The sequence below is a fragment of the Bos indicus x Bos taurus genome, chromosome 13 (assembly GCF_003369695.1).
Source record: "Bos indicus x Bos taurus breed Angus x Brahman F1 hybrid chromosome 13, Bos_hybrid_MaternalHap_v2.0, whole genome shotgun sequence".
Taxonomy (NCBI): domain Eukaryota; kingdom Metazoa; phylum Chordata; class Mammalia; order Artiodactyla; family Bovidae; genus Bos; species Bos indicus x Bos taurus.
Window position 1 is genome coordinate 13,014,221 of NC_040088.1, and position 24,849 is coordinate 13,039,069.

The window sequence follows — 24,849 nt, forward strand, 5'->3', positions numbered from 1 at the left end:
CTACATGCCCCCACCTTGCCAACCCCCATCCCATTCCCCACCCCCAACCCCAGGGAACCAGAGAGATAGCAGAATTCTGGTTTCCATAGCAACGCCGCCAGGTTCACAAGGCAACAAGGGCCTGCGTTTGCACTCAGCTCAGTGTAACTGTCAGTGGCCAAGGTAACTTCAAGTCAGTCTTCGAGGTTAATTTGTCTGCAGCTTTCTCTGCATGGAAGCCTCCCGTATGGAAGAAAGGTGAGTCATCAGCCCAAACCACCCAATTAAGCCAGGATCAAATCCAGTGGTCCCACGCATACCTGAGAAGGCCCACTAACTGGTCCATTATCTAATAATCAGTCCACAATCTCTGAGTAGCTCGTGGGCAGCCTCGGAAGGTGCATGGAACTCCCAGACTTAGCCAGCATGTGCTGACACTGCAGTAAGGGCTGGGGCTCCCCGAGTCGTCTCTCTCAGCCCTGCCGCCAAGTTAAAGGCTGGTGGACAGGAAGGGGAGACTCAGGTACCAGCTCCAAGGAGGGACCTGGGGAGCTAGACCTGCATGGTTGGCTGGTTATCAGGAAACACGGGTCCTTGTGTCCAACTCCCAGTTCACAGGGGATTTTGACAACCTCCTTAGTACCCATCAGAGCCGAGTCTTGACAGGCAAGAGCGGTCTTCCCAACAGGAGGACCCTGCCCTCCCCAAGCCCTCAAACACTTGCTCCATGGTCTGTGCTATAATGAGGGCCTCTTCGCTGCCGGAGGCTCGATCATAAGAGCCCTGATCTCTAGCACTGGCTGTTCAAGGGGCTCCAAAGACTGGCTGTTCATTGCTCTGCAGCTGAAGTCTGGGATGCCTGTAGGTGCAATGCTCAGAAAAGAGGGTGGCCCGGTGCAGATTCCTGCCCGTGTTCAGGTGGGTGTGTGCTCGTGGATGGACAGGTCAGTTACTGGCAGCCAGGGTTAGGGTAGGACTTTCAGCATAATTTTTAACCCACTGCAACTGGAAAACATATTAAAACATGTACTTTGTGGATGGCACATTCCAACATCCTTACTAGAACAAGTGAAACAACAAAGGAGCAAGAGAGCAACTGCCAGCATCAAATTAAGTTGAGCGCTCTCTACATATTACGTTATCTAATCCCCACCACCACCCTCTGACGGAGACTGCTTCTCACAGATGAGGAAATGAGGTTCAGAAGAGTGAAGTGACTCACCCAGGGTCACACAGCCAGGAAGCAGTGCTGCTGGAACTTGAACCGAGAACTCTGCCACTCCAAAGCTCGTCTTGCTAATACTGTTCCATGTCTTCTGAACCTAGAAGAGAGAGTCAAAAGGCAATTTTATTATTTTTTTTTCTTGGGTATTGGTTTTTTTTATTTTATTTTATTTTACTTTACAATATTGTATTGGTTTTGCCATATATCAAAATGAATCTGCCACAGGTATACATGTGTTCACCATCCTGAACCCTCCTCCCTCCTCCCTCCCCATACCATCCCTCTGGGTCGTCCCAGTGCACCAGCCCCAAGCATCCAGTATCTTGCATCGAACCTGGACTGGTGACTCGTTTCATACATGATATTATACATATTTCAATGCCATTCTCCCAAATCATCCCACCCTCTCCCTCTCCCACAGAGTCCAAAAGACTGTTCTATACATCAGTGTCTCTTTTGCTGTCTCGTACACAGGGTTATTGTTACCATCTTTCTAAATTCCATGTATATGCATTAGTATACTGTATTGGTGTTTTTCTTTCTGGCTTACTTAACTCTGTATAATAGGCTCCAGTTTCATCCACCTCATTAGAACTGATTCAAATGTATTCTTTTTAATGGCTGAGTAATATTCCATTGTGTATATGTACCACGGCTTTCTTACCGATTCATCTGCTGATGGGCATCTAGGTTGCTTCCAAGTCCTGGCTATTATAAACAGTGCTGCGATGAACATTGGGGTACACGTGTCTCTTTCCCTTCTGGTTTCCTCAGTGTGTATGCCCAGCAGTGGGATTGCTGGATCATAAGGCAGTTCTATTTCCAGTTTTTTAAGGAATCTCCACACTGTTCTCCATAGTGGCTGTACTAGTTTGCATTCCCACCAACAGTGGAAGAGGGTTCCCTTTTCTCCACACCCTCTCCAGCATTTATTGCTTGTAGACTTTTGGATTGCAGCCATTCTGACTGGTGTGAAATGGTACCTCATAGTGGTTTTGATTTGCATTTCTCTGATAATGAGTGATGTTGAGCATCTTTTCATGTGTTTGTTAGCCATCTGTATGTCTTCTTTGGAGAAATGTCTATTTAGTTCTTTGGCCCTAATAATGAGAAAATAGAAAGAGAAATTAAGGAAACAATTCCACTAACCATTGCAACAAAAAGAATAAAATACTTAGGAATATATCTACCTAAAGAAACTAAAGACCTATATATAGAAAACTATAAAACACTGGTGAAAGAAATCAAAGAGGACACTAATAGATGGAGAAATATACCATGTTCATGGATTGGAAGAATCAATGTAGTGAAAATGAGTATACTACCCAAAGCAATTTATAGATTCAATGCAATCCCTATCAAGCTACCAATGGTATTCTTCACAGAGCTAGAACAAATAATTTCACAATTTGTATGGAAATACAAAAAACCTCGAATAGCCAAAGCTATCTTGAGAAAGAAGAATGGAACCGGAGGAATCAACCTGCCTGACTTCAGGCTCTACTACAAAGCCAGTCATCAAGACAGTATGGTACTGGCACAAAGACAGAAATATGGATCAATGGAACAAAATAGAAAGCCCAGAGATAAATCCACGCACATATGGACACCTTATCTTTGACAAAGGAGGCAAGAGTATACAATAGATTAAAGACAATCTCTTTAACAAGTGGTGCTGGGAAAACTGGTCAACCACTTGTAAAAGAATGAAACTAGAGCACTTTCTAACACCATACACAAAAATAAACTCAAAATGGATTAAAGATCTAAACGTAAGACCAGAAACTATAAAACTCCTAGAGGAGAACATAGGCAAAACACTCTCCGACATACATCACAGCAGGATCCTCTATGACCCACCTCCCAGAATATTGGAAATAAAAGCAAAAATAAACAAATGGGACCTAATTAAACTTAAAAGCTTCTGCACAACAAAGGAAACTATAAGTAAAGTGAAAAGACAGCCTTCAGAATGGGAGAAAATAATAGCAAATGAAGGAACAAACAACTAATCTCAAAAATATAAAAGGCAATTTTAAATGCAGCAGCATGCGCACAACCACCCAACACAGAGGATTTGTCGGATTGAGAAGTCTCTCCTATTAAAGGAGACAGGGACAGGGAAAGGTGGGAAGTATTCAAGGCAAAGTGAAACAGTGCCACCTGAAAACATCAGTGTCACCAAGGTGAAATTCCTCTAATCAGAATAAGGCTGTGGAGGACTTCCCTGGTGGTCCAGTGGATGAGAGTCTGCCTGCCAATGCAGGGGACATGGGTTCCATCCCCTGGTCCGGGAAGATTCCACATATCGCAGGGCAGCTAAACTGTGCACCACAACCACGGAAGCCGTGCCCTAGACCCCATGCCCCCCAACAAGAAAAGCCACTGCCATGAGAAGCCCACGCACCGCAACTAGGGAGTAGTCCCCACTCTTCGCAACTGGAGAAAACCCACCCACAGCAGTGGAGATCCAGTGCAACCATAAAGAGAAAATAAAATTAATAAATTAGAAAAAAGAATAAGACGGCGAGTGGAAAGTCCAGGCTGAGGAGTGAGAGTAGTAGGCTGAGAATTCAAGCTTTGTAATTTCTGCTGATTCACAACCTCGGGAGCTTCCCAGGTGAAATCTAAAACCAGCCTGCATACACGGAGAACCGGCAGAAGGAGGCAGCCGGTCCAGGTTAACAGGTGGCAGGTTTTAAGCAAGCAATTCACGAGGCTTGTCTTGGGCACCTCAAGATGAATAGACCTCCACACCTGCCCATCAGCCTCTTAAATGTTTAGAGGCTTTGCAGGGTTCAGCCATGGACACGGTCCAGATGCTCTCAACACCTTAATCCTCTCTGGCTGAGTCCTTAAAAATGGTTCCCACTCTGGGGATGGAGGGCAGAAGTTACATCCCCAAAAAACTGATGGGGGTGAGGGTGAAGCCCCTGACTGCCCTAGTCCAGCTCGCAGGTCAATCAGAGGTCACTTCCTTTCCTTGACCTCCTCCAACACCAAAAAGCTCTCCATCTGCCCACACTGTTATGTGAACGAAAAACAAACAGCTGGCAGCACCATCGAGGGAGTCTGTGGAGTCAGAGTTGGTGCTCACTTAGTCTGCCTGAGCATTGAGATATTGGGGTCCAGGCTCACCATGCCAATCGGGATGGTGGAGGCTGTGGGGTGCGGGGTTTGTCCAGCAAAGCCACAGTGAAATAAGGGACACAGCCCATGAGGGTGACATGTGTAGCAATCGAGGCAGAGGAGCTGGTCTGTGTAAGCAGGAGATTGGTTGCACCAGGGCAGTTGGGAAAAATAAGTGACCAGACTTATTGGTTGCACCCAAGGCAAGCCAGGTTTCTCATCATCAGAGGAAGAACATGCAAACATGGAAAGGAGGGAGGCTAGAAGCTGGACTGAAATTGGAGACAGCAACGTGAACTCACAGTGTTTAATATCTACAAATGAATGTATGATCAGCGTTTAATCATGAAGAAACTTCAGACTAAGGAGATAATATGAGAAACATTCTATAAAGTATCCAGCTGCTGCTGCTGCTGCTAAGTCACTTCAGTTGTGTCCAACTCTGGGAGACCCCATAGACGGCAGCCCACCAGGCTCCGCCACCCCTGGGATTCTCCAGGCAAGAACACTGGAGTGGGTTGCCATTTCCTTCTCCAATGCATGAAAGTGGAAAGTGAAATTAAAAGTGAAGTCGCTCAATCACGTCCAACTCTTCACAACCCCATGGACTGCAGCCTACGAGGCTCCTCCGTCCATGGGATTTTCCAGGCAAGAGTACTAGAGTGGGTTGCCATTGCCTTCTCCGAAGTATCCGGCTAGTGCTCCTTAAAAATGTCAAAGATATGAAAGACATGGAAAAAAAAAAAAAAGATATTGTTCCAGACTGGAGTGGACTAAAGAGATGTGACAACTGAATGTATGGTAGGATCCTGGACCAGGAACACAAGGGTGCTTACAAAGAATGTTTATTGATACAACTGACAAGATTTGAATGGATCTGTGGATTGCATAATATTACTGTATCAATGTTAATGTCATTGTTTTTCTATTTTTACTGGGATAATATAAAAGAGTCTTTGGGGAAAATACACACTGAAATATTTAGAAGTAATTAGCCATGCTATCAGTAACTTACTCTCAAATGGTTCAGAAGAGAGACACATACCAAAAGAGTAATTATGATAAAATAGTAACAACTGAAGAATTGGATTAAGAGTATAGAAGTCCTTTGCTCAATTCTTGCAACTTTTCTATAGACTTTAAATTGTATATTAAAAAACTTAAAGCATTCTATTGTGTTCCATTACTACAGTCTGTGTGTGTGAGTTGCTCAGTGTCCAACTCTTTGCAACCCCATGGACCACAGCCACCAGACTCCTCTGTCCATGGAATTCTCCAGGCAAGAATACTGGAGTGGGTAGCCATTCCCTTCTCCAGGGGATCTTCCCAACCCAGGGACAGAACCCAGTCTCCCAGATTCTTTACCATCTGAGCCACAAGGGAAGCCCCTCCTACAGCCTAGCCAACACTAACTAATACAGCATGTAACTATTTTTCCCTAGTAGGAGTTAGACTCTATCATTATAATAAATATGCATTGAGAGCCCTCTGTGTACCAAGCACTGTGCCAGGGAGATAGGACTAAAGAAGACAGGCATGGCCCCTGCCCACATGGAGCTTCCAGTAAAATATGATAGATATTAAACAGATTGTGTCATCCTTTATCACAATTATGGTTAAGGGTTGGGGGGGGTTTTACAACAGGGTAATCTAGTCTCATCTAGGGGGTGTCAGAGATGTTTTCTCCAAAGTAAACAGTGTTTAACAGTTAAAGGAAGCTACCCCAAGGAAAATATATCAGCTGCAGTTGCAATAGAAGTGCTAGGGCCTCCCTGGTAATCTAGCTTTTAAGACTTCACCTTCCAATGCAGGAGATGCAGGTTCATTTCTCTAAGATCCTACATCCCACACAGCCAAAAAAATAAAAAACAGAGGCAATACTGTAACAAATCCAATAAAGACTTTAAAAATAGTCCACATCAAATAGGACTGCTTAAGTGTTCAATATTCTATCATGATATTTGCAAGGTCCTCGACCTCTCCTAATGAAACTATTATTGTGAAAATGTTGAGAAAATGTCAGTATGTACTCTGAGTCCACCCAAAGATTGCCACTGATATTTGAATAATTTTAGATTCTCTGATTCTATCCTTGTCATATTGTATATTATTTATACCGTAACCAGAGGATTCTTTTGAAAACATTGATGATACCCCTCTCAGCTTCAAACCTGCCAATGATTTTACATTTGTATCTCTTATCTATTGTCTCAATAATACTGTATAGCAAATAACCACAAAACCCCAGTGGAATATAATCATGAATACGAGAGGTTCTGCTGATTGGATTGGGCTCAGCTGATCTTGGTTGCTGCTGCTGCTAAGTCGCTTCAGTCATGTCCAACTCTGTGCGACCCCATAGACGGCAGCCCACCAGGCTCCGCCGTCCATGCGATTTTCCAGGCAAAAGTACTGGAGTGGGGTGCCATTGTCTTCTCCGGATCTTGGTTAGGTTCATACAATAAACCAAGAGGTGAGCTGCACATTGTTCAATCTCTCAACTGAATAATTGGATTGCCCCAGCCACTTTTCCACAGTTCTAGTAGTCTCCAGCAGGCTGGCCAAGGCAAAGGAGCTAGAGTGAGGAAGCGCAATCGTGTAGTGTTTCTCAAGCCTCCACTTGAAGTGTTTGCTAATATCCCATTGGTGAAAGCAAGTGACACAGCCAAGCCCAGAATCATATGTTAAGTTACATAACGACAGTCATGCATATAAGGAGGAGTGAAGAACTGGAGTCATAGCATCTCACGAAGAATAAAATCCAGATGCCTCACCATAGCCTACATGACCTGGCCCTCCTGACCTCAAATGTCGTCTTGTTTTCTTGATTGCTAGTTTTCGGTGTTTAGTATAGCCTCTGGAACATAATAAGTGTTCAATAAATGTTTCTTCAGTGAATGAATAATGAGCAATGTGGCCTTCTCTTGGCATGTGCTGATTAACTGGGCGTGAATTTGTCTCTAAAAAAAAAATCAACATGGTTGTTTACTTTTTAGTTTCCGTGTATACCACAGAGATATCATTACAAGTTGGGCTTAATCTAAGGTACTAATTTGATATTTACCCCATAAATTTCTGGAAGTGTGATAGCATGGTGGTGCCTCCTTTCAATAAATACTTTAGGATTAGAGAAGAGGCCTCAGGCTGCAGACAAATGAGAAAAAGAGATTTCCCCAAATCATCGTTGTTGCAATTCCTCTGGCAGAATGGCTGATTTAGGCGCTTGTTATCTCCTGGATGTTCTGAGCCTGTGGTATGAATTTAGGGAGCCTTGTGCAACTATATGGCTTTAGTAAATCCTATACTCCAACTTGTTTTTTCTGGAGCATGTTAAAGAGTTACTATGGACTCTAAAAGCCAGACTGTCATTTCCACATCAGTGTTTGTTCACTCTGTGTCCCCAGCACATAGCTCAGGGGGCTAGAAATAAGTCTGTGGAGTAAATGAATGATCCAGGTAAAATGAAGTAAGATAATGAAAATGAGAATATTAAAAGTGACAGGGACTCCCTGGTGGCCCAGTGGCTAAGACTCTGCACTCCCAATGCAGGGGAGGCTGGGTTCAATCCCTGGTCAGGGAACTAGGTCCCTCATGCCACAACAAAAATCAAAGATCCTGAGTGCCGCAAATAAGACCTGGCACAGCTATATATATATATATATATATATTTTTTTTTTTTTTAATGATGGAAGAGTAGAACTGACTTGATCTGGGATAGAGAGGTGGCCAACAAAATCAGTGAGGACCTCTGGATCTTTGGAATCTAGGGGCCCACAAGTCAAACTTGCAGAGTTCTTTAGGAGTCAGGAATGATGTAGCCAATTCTCTTCAATGCCCCAGCCATAATCCCCAAGTCCCCTTACTTTTTCTATGCACACCAGCCTCACTTTCAGCAGTGACACCTACAACTTTGCCAGTGGCCTGCCTTCAGACTTTTTGCCATGGTAAGCATCTACCTAGTGCTTGAGAGTTAACATCCCCCTGTGGGCATGGGGGTACAACTATCCCAGCTCCTTCACCTTTTGAGATAAATCTAATGTGTGTGTTTTTTGAGGTCTCTCAAAGTTTTCCCCCATGGAGTTAACCTCCAGTGGCTTAGTGTGGTGGTGGTGGTGGTGTTCAGTCACTCATTCGTGTCCAATTCTTTACGACCCCATAGTAGCTGGAATAATAACCCATTCTTTATGTACTGCCTTTCCTTCCTTAGATTAATTCCCCATCTACTTGTATTCCTGGCAACTCCCAGTAAAGTGCTTGCACCTGAATCCGCAGCTTAGTGTCCACTCTGGGGGAAACCCACACCAAGACAGAGAGTTTGTGAGCAAAGCAATTCTAGTATAAGGGCTAAGCTCCAGCAAGACATCTTGCAATCCACATGGGAGAACTGGAGGGGCCCCCTTTTGCACCTCCGTCTCCCTAATCCAGTGTTTCCCTTTCCCATTCATCCTCGGGCTCATCTCTGAGGATCCCAAAGCGCCCAGAATGAGAAGTTTTGCTATTTATTTTGCAGGATGCAGAATCCATTTTTGTTTTATCTCTTTCCAGACAGTTGGTTTGCTTTAATGGGCCGCTCTTCCGCCTGTGCATAATTCTTCTCTAAATTAAATTCTCTTCTCAGCCCCACGTAATACACACTGGGCTGTCAGCTCATTACTTTTACATCCTCCCTTGTTCTGTTTATGTGAAGGTTTAATTAACTATGAATTGCTGCGTAGGCAGCAGGAAAAAAGCCCACTCCCCAGGTGGCTGTGTGGGACTCAACTCCATGAAGAAAGAGAAGCAATAGAGTCTGTGGGAAGTCTCTAGAAGTGAGGAGAGAGCGTGAAGATTTTCGACCTCTATTTCATCTTTCAGTGATTCATTATTCACTAAATATGTATTAAGTTGCTATTGTGTGCTGGGCATCATTCTAGGTGTGAAAGTGGTGAATCAGAGAGACATGGGCCCTGCCCTCACAGCGTTTACAGTCTGCCAGGGGGAACAGACAGAGTGTTTTAAGCTATCTATTGCTATATAACAAATCGCTTCCAACAACAATAAACATTTATTATATATCACGCTTTCACTTCTAGTAGCTCAAATGTGATCACATGTGGGTCAGATACTTAGAAGCAGCTTGACTGGGAGGTTCTGGCTGAAGGTCTCTTGTGAGATTGTCTGCAGTTAAAGTCATCTCGGCTGCAGTCATCCAAAGGCTTCACTGGGTTGATGGATCACCTCCAAGGTGCGTCACTCACGGGGCTGACAAGTTCGTCCTGGTTTTTGGCAGGAGGCCCTGATTACTTTTCATATATGGGTCTCTCCCTGGGATGCTTGAGCATCTCCAAAGCAAGGGCTGCTGGATTCCTAAAGCAGAGCAGAACTCTACCCTTTATGATGTGACCTTGAAAGTCATAGGTCATCATTTCTTCTAGACTCTATCAGTCACACCAGCATGATTCAAAGTGGGAGGAGACTGTACAATGACATGAATACTAGGAGGTGAGGATCATGAGGTGCCACACTGGAGACTGTCTAACACAATAAGTAGACAAAGACAGCAAAAAATTGCACATTGTGATCAGTGATTTAAGAAAATAGAGTAATGTTGATGGCGACTGATAAAGGACAGCAGGCTACACAAGGCAGGTAATCAGGAGAGGCGCCTCTTTCTAGCTGTGTAAACCAGCAAAATTTCCCTAGCCTTTTTTAACCCTCAGCGTACTCATTTATGAAAGAGGAACAATAATCACTCTTAGCTCACAGAGTGCTGTGAGGCTCAAATGGGACCAGAAGCATGAACATTCAATTGTTATTTTAGTTTCTGCACTTCGTGGTTACATCTCTTCTTCCAAAGGACCAATAACCTTAACTGGGAGAGGTGGGTGGTCCCCTTGCTGCCAGCTTCTGAAAGGAAGTCTTAAAAACATTTGGGCAGAGACCAGAGCTCCTAGGACCCAGCTGAGCTACACAGCCAGCAAAAGAGAAACTTGATTGTTCTCTGGCTTCCAGCTAAGAAAAGGCATTTGGCTGAAACATATTTGTCAAGCTCTGCTGTCCTGGGATGAGGCATAGAGCCTGGCAGGTTTGGTTCATCCCTCCGGAGAAGGACACCTCTTTCACAGAATTTCAGCTCAGTCGGTGCTGGATGGAACAAACAAACTCTAGAATTCACAATTCTGGATGGAAAAGACAGGCACAGCTGGATTTTGTCATTTTTCCACCCCCTGCCCCGGGCAGGAAATGAGAGGCAGGATCCATTCCCGGAGCTCCCTCAGCTTGATTTTGCCAGCTGCTGTACATGCTCAAGCTTCTCTCTCCTCATTAGCCAAAGGAGGTACTTTGACCACCAGCAACGATAAAATTGTGATGATATTTAATACACAATGCTAGAGATGGTGTAAGAAATGGACCGTGTTCTCCAGGACGGAAGGAAGTGAAAACTGGTTTGACCCCTCTTGCAGGCAAACTGACAACCATGGCAGTAATTTAGAAGAAGCTTTTTAAAAAGCATACCTTTTGAATCAAACAGTATTTGTCTGCACCTACTATATACTGGAATGCATTTTTTTCTTTTTTTATTTTTAATTGGAGGATAATTGCTTTACAATGTTGTGTGCTTTTCTCCATACAATAACATGAATCAGCCCTAAGTATACATATAGCCCCTCCCTCTTGAACCTCCCTCCCACCCCAGCCCCTATCCCATCCCTCTAGGTTGTCACAGAGCACCAGTTTGAGCTCCTTGTGTTATACAGTAACTTTCCACTATCTATCTATTTTACATATGGTAATATATATTCTTCAGTGCTGCCTGGATTAACTTAATATATGTCCTACAAATAGATGTTCCTCCCTTCCCCCCCGACCCCTGTGCCAGACAGTAAGGTCTCATTAGTTATGTATTTTATACATAGTAGTATATAGATTTTTAGCATTTCACAGAGTGGTATCCAGGCAAGAATACTGGAGTGGGTAGCCATTCCTTTCTCCAAGGGATCTTCCTGACCAGGGATCAAACCCAGGTCTCCAGCATTGCAGGTGGATTCTTTACCATCTGAGCCACTAGGGAAGCCAAAGTGAAAGTGTTAGCTGCTCAGTCATGTCCAACTCTTTGTGACCCTATGGACTGTAGCCAGCCAGGCTCCTCTGTGCATGGAATTCTTCAGGTAAGAATACTGGAGTGGGTTGCCATTTCCTTCTCCAGGGTATCTTCCCGAACCCGGGGTTGAACCTGGGTCTCCTACCTTGCAGGCAGATTCTTTACCATCTGAGCCACCAGGGAAGTATAGGTGTCGATCCCAATCTCCCAATTTATCTCCACCCCATTCCCCTGTTGGTATCCATATGTTTGTTCTCTACATCTGTGTCTCTATTTCCACTTTGAAGATAGGTTCACCTGTACTATCTTGTCTAGATTCTATATATGTGTGTTAGTATATGAGGTACCAGAAGACTAAGTTCATAGAGTCAGAAAGTACAGTGGTAGATGCCAGGGGCCAGGGGATGGGGGGTGGGGCAAGGGGGACTTGGTGTTTAGAGGCACAGAGTTTCAGTTTAGGAAGGTGAACAATTCAGGAGATGGATAATGGTGAGAGTTGTACAACAATGTGAATGTACTTAGTGCCTGTGCAATGCACAGTCAAATATAGTTAAAATAATGTTTTATGTGACTTTTATCACAATAAAAAAAATTTTTTTAAAGCATATCCTTTGAAGGAGCAATTCCACACATGGAATTTATCCTATTGAAATAATTAAGGCTATGTACCAAGTCTTAGGGTTTCCCACATGGTGCTAGTGGTAAAGAACTTGCCTGCCCATGCAGGAGACTTAAGAGATGTGGGTTCAGTCCCTGGGTTGGGAAGATCCCCTGCAGGAGGGCATGGCCACCCACTCTAGTATTCTTGCCTGGAGAATCCCATGGACAGAGGAGCCTGGAGGGCTGCTGTTCACAGGGACGCAAAGAGACACACACGACCAAGTGACTTAGTACACACACACCAGGTCCTAAACTATCTACGTGGAAATATTTCTATCATATTAGATCTTTAAAAGAACTTTGCATAATAATATGTATAATATGATCCTACATTTTTGGAAAAAGATATACACTTGATCAACACAAGTGATGAAAGTTCATATTTTAATCTTGCATCAGACAATAGAGACCATTTTTTAGCTCATATCAAAAATTTACAAAAATTGATCATATAGTAAGTCTTTGTCAAAGTGAGAGGGTAACAGGTAGGAAGGCCAGAGGTCCCCAAGCAGCAGGAGGAAACAAACTGCAAGTGGCAGGCTTTTTTTTTTTTTTTCCCCTTCTCTGTTGATGAAACCAGTTCTGCCTAAGACTAACCTTTTTTTCCCCTTTCTCAAACCTTGGGCTGATAATGGCTCAACAAATCAGTATTCACGTCAATTGTTTTATAGCCAGGGATGACAAACCTCATGCCATCCTATCTCAAAAATGCATATTGTGGGAGAGGGGCCTGGTAAAACTCCCTCAGCCTTGAGGTGTCTCTCTTATCTGATTAGCAGCTCACTAACAAACATAGTCTTGTTGAGAAACCTGTATGCAGGTCAAGAAGCAAAAGTTAGAACTGGACTTGGAACAACAGACTGGTTCCAAACTGGGAGAAGAAGAGTCAAGGCTGTATATTGTCACCCTGCTTGTTTAACTTATATGCAGAGTACATTATGTGAAACGCTGGGCTGGATGAAGCACAAGCTGGAATCAAGATTGCCGGGAGAAATATCAATAACCTCAGATATGCAGGTGACACCACCCAATGGCAGAAAGTGAAGAACTAAAGAGCCTCTTGATGAAAGTGAAAGAAGAGAGTGAAAAAGTTGGCTTAAAGCTCAACATTCAGAAAACGAAGATCATGGCATCCAGTCTCATCACTTCATGGCAAATAGATGGGGAAACAATGGAAACAGTGACAGACTTTATTTTGGGGGGCTCCAAAATCACTGCAGATGGTGACCATAGTGATGAAATTAAAAGATGCTTGCTCCTTGAAAGAAAAGTTATGACCAACTTAGACAGCATATTAAAAAGCAGAGACATTGCTTTGCCAACAAAGATCCATCTAGTCAAAGCTGTGGTTTTTCCAGTAGTCATGTATGGATATGAGAGTTGGACTATAAAGAAAGCTGAGCACCAAAGAATTGATGCTTTCGAACTGTGGTGTTGGAGAATACTCTTGAAAATCCCTTGGACTGCAAGGAGATCCAACCAGTCAATCCTAAAGAAAATCAGTGCTGAATATTCATTGGAAGGACTGATGTTGAAGCTGAAACTCCAGTACTTTGGCCACCTGATGCGAAGAATGGACTCATTGGAAAAGACCCTGATGCTGGGAAAGATTGAAGGCAGGAGGATAAGGGGACAACAGAGGATGAGATAGTTGGATGGCATCACCGACTCAATGGACATGAGTTTGAGCAAACTCTGGGAGTTGGTGATGAACAGGGAGGCCTGGCATGCTGCAGTCTATGGGGTTGCAAAGAGTTGAACATGACTGAGTGACTGAACTGAATTGAACTGAACTGAACAGACTTAAAACACCTTACTAAAAACTAGCAAGGGGGCACTCTTTCTGTCCCCTTCTAATGTCTATGTCAGAAGCTTTTCGTATCTCAATTATACTTTAATAAAACTTTGCTACACAAAGATCTTCAAGCAGTCAAGCCCCCATCTCTGACTCCAGATCGAAATCCTCTCCTCTGGAGGTCACAAATCCTGGCATAACACACAGCTCACAGCAGCAACCTTTCAAAAGACAGTCAATAAATTTCAAAGACTTGATATCATTAGCTCATATTTTATGATAACAATGGAATTCAATTTTCAATCATCAAACTGCCTACTAAAAAGAAAAATATTGTTTTGAGAATTAAGAAACACTCTTTTAAATGGGATATAGAGGAAATCACAAGCTGCTGCTGCTGCTGCTGCTAAGTCGCTTCAGTCGTGTCTGACTCTGTGCGACCCCATAGATGGAAGCCCACCAGGCCCCCCCATCCCTGGGATTCTCTAGGCAAGAATATTGGAGTGGGTTGCCATTTCCTTCTCCAATGCATGAAAGTGAAAAGTCAAAGTGAAGTCGCTCAGTCGTGTCCGACTCTTAGCAACCCCACGGACTGCAACCTACCAGGCTCCTCTGTCCATGGGATTTCCCAGGCAAGAGTACTGGCGTGGGGTGCCATTGCCTTCTCCAGGAAATCACAAGAGAATTACAAAATATTTAGAACTGAGAAGCAATGAAAATACTACATACCAATCTCATAGTGTGCTACAAGCTAAAACAGGACATCAAAGAAAATGTGTAGGCTTCATGAATTACCAAAGAAATAAATGTGGCTTAGACTGGGAACTGTACCTCAGTGCCCATCATCCCTCTTTCTTATAATAATAAGACCTCTGGTTTTTAGGCACACAGCTGCTCAGAATGAAGACCACGTTTCCCAGCCTTTCTCATAGTCTGAATGGCCAGTGTTGACATTCTGGCCAGTGGACTGTAAACCAAAGTAATATGTACAGTTTTCTGATCATGTTCTCAAAGGGATTTCCTGACACTTTTCACCTTCCTGCTGGTGGAAATGTAAACATGGTGGTGATGGTACAGTAAGTAATTTGTCTGGTCTTTGTCCCAGGTTCCTGGCCGGAAGCTTCAAAAACCCTGGAGATTTCCTAAGTGGTAAGAGCATCTCTATTATGCTAATGAAATGACTGAGGATGGGATCCTAGAGTGCACCAGGATAGGGGCTTTCGCTAGATAGACCAAGTACATGATTAGAAATACAGAATTAGAATATAAAATATATAGAATATAGAGTTTTTCTATATTATTCTATATTTTTTAGAATATTTTTCTATATTCTATAGAATATAGAATATTTCTAATTCTAGTATAGAATTAGAAATATAGAATTAGAAACATGATTAGAAGGCTGAGACTTGCAAGTGCTCAACCTCTGGAGAGGGGGCAGTGGGCTCGATATTAAATTTTATCAAGTGGTCAATGATTCAATCAATCATGCCCATTTAATAAAAACTCTGGACACCAAAGCTCAGAGGAGCTTCCAGACTGGCACACACACTGATGCGCTGGGAGAGTGATGCACCCTGACCCCACGGGCATGGCCATGGAAGCTCTGGATCGGGATGCTCCTAGACCCCTTCCTATGTGTATCCTTTTGAACCTATAAATATCATACTTTCAGGGGATGCTGTGGATCATTCTAACAAGTTATCACCCCTGTGTGGAGTTGTGGGAACTTTCAAGACTAGTAGCTAATAGGTCAGAAGTTTGGGTGGCCTGGACCCCCTTGCAGCTGCTATCTAAAGGAAGGGCAGTCTTGTGAAAGGATAAGCCCTTAACTTATGGGATTTGATGCTAACTCTGGATGGTTTGCATCAGAATTGTTATCACAATACTTCTAATTGGGGTGGATATAGAGTAGTGAACAGCTGTACACGTTTTCCCAGCATGGAGGGGTTTCCTAGAACATAAGACTTTCGGTGCTAAAACCAAAGAAGTCCCAGACAAACCATTACTCTATGCTGTGGGTCTTCTAAAGGAATAAGGAGGGCTTCCCTGGTGGTCCAGGGGTTAAGAGCCTGTCTTCCAAGGCAGAGCACATGGCTTCACTCCCTGGTCCAAAAAGATCCCACGTGCCGCAGAGCAACTGAGTCTGTGTGCCACAACCACTGAAGCCCGTGTGCCCTAGGGCCCATGCTCCACAGCAGGAGAAGCCACAGCAGAGACAAGCCCACGCACGACAACTAGAGAGTAGCCCCTGCTCGACGAAACTAGAGAAAGCCCGTGAACAGCGATGAAGACCCAGTGCAGCCAAAATAATAATAAATAAAATTTTAAAATAAAGGCCTAAGGACAAGGGCAACACCTTGAAGACTAGACTAGAGCAAAAAGACAAAAGAGCCTGAGTCCCTAAGGATTTCATGGAGAAGAACCTCCTCCTCCTTTTAGACCTGGACTGGCTACTTCTAGCATTTTATGTGAGAAATAAATATTTGTCCTGTTAAAGCCACTATTTCTGTTAAACACAGACTTACCTAATTTTGGTACCTTAAAGTAGAGTTCTGAACACAACAAATACCCAGAGACTACTGCTTGGGTGATATCAGTGTTGACTCAGATATTGCATGTTGGAAAGTTAGTAATCCTTGTTACATAGAAACTAAATATTTGGCAAAACAGCCTTGCACTGCTTCAGAAGATAGAGCACAGATTCAGTGAGGCTGTAGTGCTAGAGGAATACATATATAATATATATAGTATGTTGGTCTGAATTATCACTTCTTGTGTCTTTCAACAAAATCCTAGAGAAGAGATATAAATCCAAAATAAAGCTAGCCGGCTGGCATTGAAGCATACTCTGCCTATGGTTTACAGTCTGAGTTGACCAGGAGCTTATTTGCTTGGGGTTTTTCAGGGTTGAAAATTGCTTCCATACTGCCAAAATACAGCTATTAGGAGTGATAGCTGTGTAGTGTCAGATTTAGCAGATAAAACCATGGCCCTCAAATTCAACACCTTCTTTTAAAAGATGTTTTTGCCAGAAAATTGGAGCCAGCCTCCAGGAAACGATTAGATGAATGAAGTCTTTGTTTTTAAGTATAACTAGTTAGCTGTCACTAAGTTGAAAGACAAAGTAATGAGCAAAGCCCAGAAGTAAATTCAAAACAGGTTTAAAAGTTTATTTCTAAGAGAAAGAGCTAGCTGTGGGTGTTTGACAAAGAATTGATCTTGACATGTACCAACAAGTGGGTTCCAAAACTTTCTTATCCACAAGGAGAACCTGTTCTGAATGGCCTACCTCACATGTGTCCAGGGAAGATCATGGGCAAGAAAGAACATCCAAAATGGTAATGCCAGAAGACATCAAAGATGATGAATTAAAGAGTTCCTCCAAGACAGGGAATCCTGCTGGATGGGCAATGGGGTTTGATCAATTGTTAGAGAGCATTTGCTGTTCTGTGCTTCACCTTCCCTTCTGTCCAATGGGACTTTTTACTATTGTTCTTCTGATCCTCCTTCATCCCTGTATATTGACTATGTGAGAGGCAGATAATTTATCTTTTGTAACTATTTTTATTTATTTATTTGGCCACACCAGGTCTTAGTTGTTGCAGGCAGGATCTTCAATCTTCACTGAATCATGCAGGATCTTTAGTTGCGGCATGTGAGATCAGTTCCCTAACCAAGGATTGAACCAAGCCCCCTGCATTGGGAGCATGGAGTCTTAGCCACTGAACCACCAGGGAAGTCCCTGTCCTGTACTTTTTAAGTCACTGCACCATAAAGAGCCACACATGGACCTAATGGAGAAAACGAAAATCCAGAGATCCTAGATTTCGAGTTAGGTTCAATAACTGCAGGGGACCTTGGAGTTGCGTCCTTTGGTGTAGGGACGGTTGGGAAGATGAGTACTCATGGATGCTTGGGTAACAAAGGGATGGACTGTGGCCAGGACTGCTCATTGTTCTCAGTATCCATTGTCCTTTCTTCCCACAGTAACAGATCCCTTAATTTTTAGCTGGACATAGGGTTTCTCAGAACAAAAGCCAAATTTACCAGCATCTCTTGTGTGGTCATAAGAGGAATTCTTGCCAATGAGATATGAGCAGACAGGATGCATATAACTTCTAGGTCATATCTTCATGGGAGGGAATCCTTTCTTCCCCTCCTTTATGCTTGCTGGAACCGTCATAGAGATAAATTATCTTGCAACACACTGACAAGAGCAAAACCCTACAAACGAGGAAACAGAAGGATCCTGAGTCCTTAAGGCTTTTGTGAAGCACAGTGACTATGCCAGCCCCGGATCTCCTACCTCCTAAATTTTCACATGTGAGAAAAATAAACTTTTGCCTTATTTAAGCTGTAGTTATTTTGGGTCTCTGCTATATGCAGTCAACTCTCTAATGCTAACTAGTGTAAGAAATATTGAGAATAAATGAATTATGCATTCACTTTCAAACCTAGAAAGAAAACTCAAAAAAGTAGAAATAAGCAAGTAAAAATAAGAGCAGGATTAATGAAATATGAAAAAATAGTTTTGACAAGAATTTTCTGAAAAAACTTGACAAGAAGTTTTAACAAAGAACAAGCACGTTCTATGACAATAATAATTACGAAGATAAACTTTTTATAAAATTGATCACAAAAAAAAAGAAAAATGGTACAAATGATATTCTTGTTAGATCAGGATTAATATACAAGAAAAGTTTAATGATAATAGATTCTTACAAATCACCTTAGGTTGACATAAAATTGATACAAGGAGAATTTTTCTGTGAAAGAATAGCATACAAAAATTGACAGAGAAGAAAACAAAATCTGACTACATCAATAATTATTTTTTAATTGCATCATTTTTCAAAATTCTTCTCCCCCTCAAAAATATACGAGGCCCAGAGAGTTTTCTTAAATCTTTATTTGGCTTCCTTGGGTCTCAGCTGCAGCATGCTAGATCTTCACTGTGGCGCACAGGCTCAGTAGCTGCGGCGGGGGCTCCGGTTTAGTTGTCCCATGGCATGTGGGGTCTTAGTTCCCTGAAGGGATCGAACCTACATCCCCTGTAACCACTGGATAACCAGGGAAGTCCCCCAGACAGTTTTATAATCAAATTTTACCACACGTTCAAGGAACAGACTCTTTCTGCATATATAAATCCTTTCAGAGAAAAGAAAGGTACCGGACCGTTTTATGAGACTATATTAGCCTTGATTCTAAAACCAGATATGGATAATTAATTAGCTCTACTGCAGTGAAAACCCCAAAATCTCCATGGCTTACATATACAAAGATTATTCCTCATTCATATTACATGTGGACTACAGGTCAGCTGAGGTCACAGCCCAGGCTGCATCTGTGTTCCATCTGTTCTTGCATTCAGGGATCCAGGCCAAAGGGGCAATCCCTTTGTGGAACATGCTCATTTGTGGGGCAAAGAAAAAGTCACGGAGCTAGTAAAGAATTGTAACGCCTCTTGAAATCTCTTAGTTTAAGTTGGGGACTGACAGTCACTTCCACACACAGGTTCAAGGTCAAACTTGACAAAAGGGAAATGTAGCATTAAATCATTGTTAACAATGATGCAATCCTCCACAGATAGTATAAGGAAAAAGTTACAGACCAATTTCACTTATAAATATTAATATGAATACCCTAAACAAAACAGTCCATTGAATCCAACTTTTTAAATATCATAATATCTGGTCAAATACAGTTTAGGCCAGGAATTTATACAAGAATGGGTAAAAGTTAGAAAATTTGACAATGTGATGCATCACACTGGCATGCTGAGAGATAAAAACCTATATATTTTCTCAATACTTGCAGAAAACTATCCAATAAAATTCAACAGGCATTCCTACAATTTTAGCAAATGAGAAATAGGTTTTTTAACCTAAATAGATATGTACATATATATATAATAGTAATAAAAGCTATACTAAACATTTTTATTCATGGCTAAATGTCAAGGGAATTTCCATTAAAATTAGAAATAACACACAAATATCTGTTATTTCCCCTCCTGTTTTTCTGCCAATCCTAGTCAATTTCATAGGCAAAAGAAGAAGAAATATTTGCTATAAGGATTGGAAAAATAAAAGGTAAAAATGTCATTATCTGCCTACAATTTGATTGCCATCAAAAAATCTCAGAGAATCTAAAAATCACTAGAACAAATGAAATATTTTAGTTTAGTTGGTTTACTGAAGCACGAATTTTTTTAAATTCCATTGGTAATTTTTATATACCAAATATAACCCAACTAGAAAATGTATGAAGAATTTTTTTTAAACAGTATTCATATAGTCAAAAATCAAGGTACCTGGGAATAAATGTAACCCAAAAAAGTGAGATTTTATGAAAAAAATTACAAAGCATATTGAAACATTTTTGGGAGACTTGAATAAATGGCAAGCTATATTATGGATGAGAAGGGAGACATATCATGAGGATGCCAATTCTACATAAATTAATTTGGAAACTCCATAGGATTCTAATCAAAATCCAAATGGGGTTTTTCATGGAACTGGTACTGATTCCAAATTTCCACATAAGAGCAAAAAATCTAAGAATAGCCAAGGCAATTCTGAAAAAAGAACAAGAAAAGATGTGGTTAAAAGATAGAGAAGAGGACTTCCCTGGTGGCACAGTGGATAAGAACCTGCCTGCCACATGTAGGGGACATGCGTTCTCTCCCTGGTCCAGAAAGACTCCACAGGCCTTGGAGCAACCAAGCTCAAGCACCACAACTACTGAGCCTGAGCACCAAACTACTGAAGACTGTGCACCAAAAGCCTGCGCTCTGCAACAAGAGAAAGCACCACAGTGAGAAGCCTGTGTACAGCAACAGTCACCCCAGCTCGCCATAACTAGAGGAGGACTATGCACAGCAATGAAGACCCAGAACAACCAACTAAATTAAGCAATTAATTAAAAATGGAACCATATAGACATGTACTCTCTTTAAAAAAAAAAAAAAATAGGAAAGATATGGCTAAACTGTAGTAACTGGAGCACATGGTATTGATGCAGGATTAAAAACCCGTGTTCCCCTAGGACAGAATAGAGACGATAAAAGCAGATTCATCTACGTAGATGAATGAAGTAATGACAGCATTGTGCATCTATACCACCTTTCAACTGTGTGGGAACAACTTGCCTTCTGTATGAAAAAAAAAATTGTACTTTTGTTTCAGGCCACACATGATTTTTAAAATTGTGGGGGATTAAGATCTAAATGTGAAAAATATTTTACACTTTCTTTCTGACCTCATAACTGGAAAGAATTTCTTAACATAAAAAAATCATAAAGGAAAGATCGACAAACTAAAATGAAAACCTTCTCTTTGAAAAAAAAGGTACTATAAACAAAGTGATAAGAGTAAACCAAGTGATTTAAGCTGTTTCAGATATACAGCATCAACTCACAAATTAATTCCCAGAGTATGTAAAGGACATCTACAAATCAATAAGAAAATACAGAGTCTTCAAATACGGTGATCCTGAAATCAAAAGTTACAATAGCAGATGCCCGAAATTGCAGGTGCTAATTTTTGACCAAGCTATTTCTTACTCCGGCACCTTTAGACTCCAGCACAATGAAGCTCAATTTGCTAGAAGCGATAAATGCCTGCATCAATCAGAAGCAGGCAGAAATTTGCGATAAGATTTGAAATGGAGTAATTTGGTGTTGCTGGAGGACAGGGTGAGATAGAAAAAGCAGATATGAGAAATGAGAAAGCGGGGAGGAAAGCATGGCTCAAATAAACAAGTAAACTCGGACTCCAAGGAGAGATGAGAGTGGGCTTATTGACAGAGGCACATGAGGATCAATAAGTTCATCAGAGACATCTCTGTCCAAATCTGGGATGGAAGATTGGCTTAGCAGTAGTGCCATAAAGAGAAATTCCAGAGTTTGAGTCAATAGTGAGGTCAACAAGAACCAACCATGGGACATGGGACTATTAATAGACTAAGGCCACCTTGAGCTACACATCAGAAACAGGTGTTCACAGGAAAGGAGGTGAGAGCTACTCTCTTCCCTTCACTAATCAAACACTTGGAAATGGTGATTCATTCTAGGCCTCCCACTATGGGAAAGGCACCTAGGAAAATTGACTTTCCCATCAACAAAAGGTTGAAAGCCACTCCCATTGACTGAGTATGTATTATAAACCTACTGTTGGTTCATCCAAGTACTAGGTACTGCTGGGTTCACAGTGATGGTCAAGACATGCATAGTCTCCACCTTTAGAGACTGGGCCATGGCAGGAAGGGGCCAATGGGGAAAGTTCAACAATGCTTCATTGGAATGTGTACCATTTTATGGCGGCAATACACAAGACACAAGGGGCTTCACAGGCAGTGCGGTAGTAAAGAATCCACCTGCCAATGCAGGAGACCCAGGAAACGGGTTCGATCCATTGGTCAGGAGGATCCCCTAGAGTAGGAAATGGCAACTCTCTCCAGTATTCTTGCCTGGAAAATCCCATGGACAGAGGAGCCTCGCAGGCTACAGTCCATGGGGTCACCAAGAGTTGGACACAACTGAGCAAACAAGCACACTCATATAAGGCACAAAGGGAGCCGAGGAGAGGCACTGCATCAGTCACCTTAGATTAAGTTTTGCTGTCCTAACAAGCAATCCCTAGGCTTCAACTGTTTGTAACATAAATGTTGAATTCTCAGTCTAATGATATCCATTGTGAGTCGATTGTGGCTCTCTTCTTTCCTGCTCTTCATTCTAGGATCCAGAATGGAGAACCAGGCTCTATGTCAATCTCACATCAGAGAGAAAAGCACAATGGCAGTGGCACTTGTTCTTAAAGCTTCTGATCAGAGATTTTATACTTTTTTCTATCACATTCTAGTGGATAAAGTATTAGTTACAAGGACAGCCCTTGTGGCAGTTTGGTGGAAATAAAATCCTCTTGCAAGGATGGGTCCAATGGGGAAGAGTTTGAATGAAAAAGTGAGCAAATATTTTGAAAAAGTAAAATCTATCAGTAGAAAAATATAGTTGATTTACAATGTTGTGTTAAGTTTCTGCTGTACAGGAAAGTAAGTCAGTTATACATATATCCACTCTTTCTTAGATTCTTTTCCCATATAGATCATTAGAGAGTATTGAATAGAGTTCCCTATGTCATACAGTATGTTCTTATTAGTTATCTATTTTATATATAGTTCAGTTCAGCTGCTCAGTCGTGTCCGACTCTTTGCAACACCATGAATCTCAGCACGCCAGACCTCCCTGTCCATCACCAACTCCCGGAGTTCACTCAAACTCATGTCCATTGAGTCAGTGATGCCATCCAGCCATCTCATCCTCTGTCGTCCCCTTCTCCTCCTGCCCCCAATCCCTCCCAGCATCAGAATCTTTTCCAATGAGTCAACTCTTCGCATGAGGTGGCCAAAGTATTCAAGTTTCAGCTTTAGCATCAGTCCTTCCAAAGAACACCCAGGACTGATCTGCTTTAGAATGGACTGGTTGGCTCTCCTTGCAGTCCAGGGGACTCTCAAGAGTCTTCTCCAACACCACAGTTCAAAAGCATCAATTCTTCGGCATTCAGCTTTCTTCACAGTCCAACTCTCACATCCATACATGACCACAGGAAAAACCATAGCCTTGACTAGACGGACCTTTGTTGGCAAAGTAATGTCTCTGCTTTTCAATATGCTATCTAGGTTGGTCATAACTTTCCTTCCAAGGAGTAAGCATCTTTTAATTTAATGGCTGCAGTCAACATCTGTAGTGATTTTGGAGCCCAGAAAAATAAAGTCTGACACTGTTTCCACTGTTTCCCCATCTATTTCCCATGAAGTGGTGGGACCAGATGCCATGATCTTCATTTTCTGAATGTTGAGCTTTAAGCCAACTGTTCCACTCTCCTCTTTCACTTTCATGAAGAGGCTTTTTAGTTCCTCTTCACTTTCTGCCATAAGGGTGGTGTCATCTGCATATCTGAGGTTATTGATATTTTTCCCAGCAATGTTGATTCCAGCTTGTGCTTCTTCCAGTCCAGCATTTCTCATGATGTACTCTGCATAGAAGTTAAATAAGCAGGGTGATAATATACAGCCTTGACATACTCCTTTTCCTATTTGAAACCAGTCTGTTGTTCCATGTCCAGTTCTAACTGTTGCTTCCTGACCTGCATATAGCTTTCTCAGGAGACAGGTCAGGTGGTCTGGTATTCCCATCTCTTTCAGAATTTTCCACAGTTTCTTGTGATCCACACAGTCAAAGGCTTTGGCATAGTCAATAAAGCAGAAATAGATGTTTTTCTGGCACTCTCTTGCTTTTTCGATGATCCAGTGGATGTTGGCAATTTGATCTCTGGTTCCTCTGCCTTTTCTAAAACCAGCTTGAACATCTGGAAGTTCATGGTTCACGTATGGCTGAAGCCTGGCTTGGAGAATTTTACATATAGTAGTGTGTTTCTATTAATCCCAACCTCCCAATTTATCCCTCCCCTTCCCTTTTCCCCCCAGTAAACATGAGTTTGTTTTTCACATCTGTGACTCTATTTCTGTTCTATAAGTTTATTTGTGTCTTTTAATACATACTCTTATATTTTGTTGTTTTACAGTTGTTTAGTTGCTAAGTTGTGTCTCATTCTTTTGCGACCCCATTGACTATAGCTCCTTTGTTCATGGGAACAAAGGCTCCTTTGTTCATGGGAAATCCAGGCAAGAATACTGGAGTGGGTTGCCATTTCCTTCTCCAGGGCATCTTCCTGACCCAGGGATCAAACCTATGTTTCTTGCATTGGCAGGCAGATTCTTTACCACTGAGCCACAGGGAAGCCCATATATTCTTATATATCAGATCAGATCAGTCGCTCAGTCGTGTCTGACTCTTTGCGACCCCATGAATCGCAGCACGCCAGGCCTCCCTGTCCATCACCATCTCCCGGAGTTCACTCAGACTCACGTCCATCGAGTCAGTGATGCCATCTAGCCATCTCATCCTCTGTCGTCCCC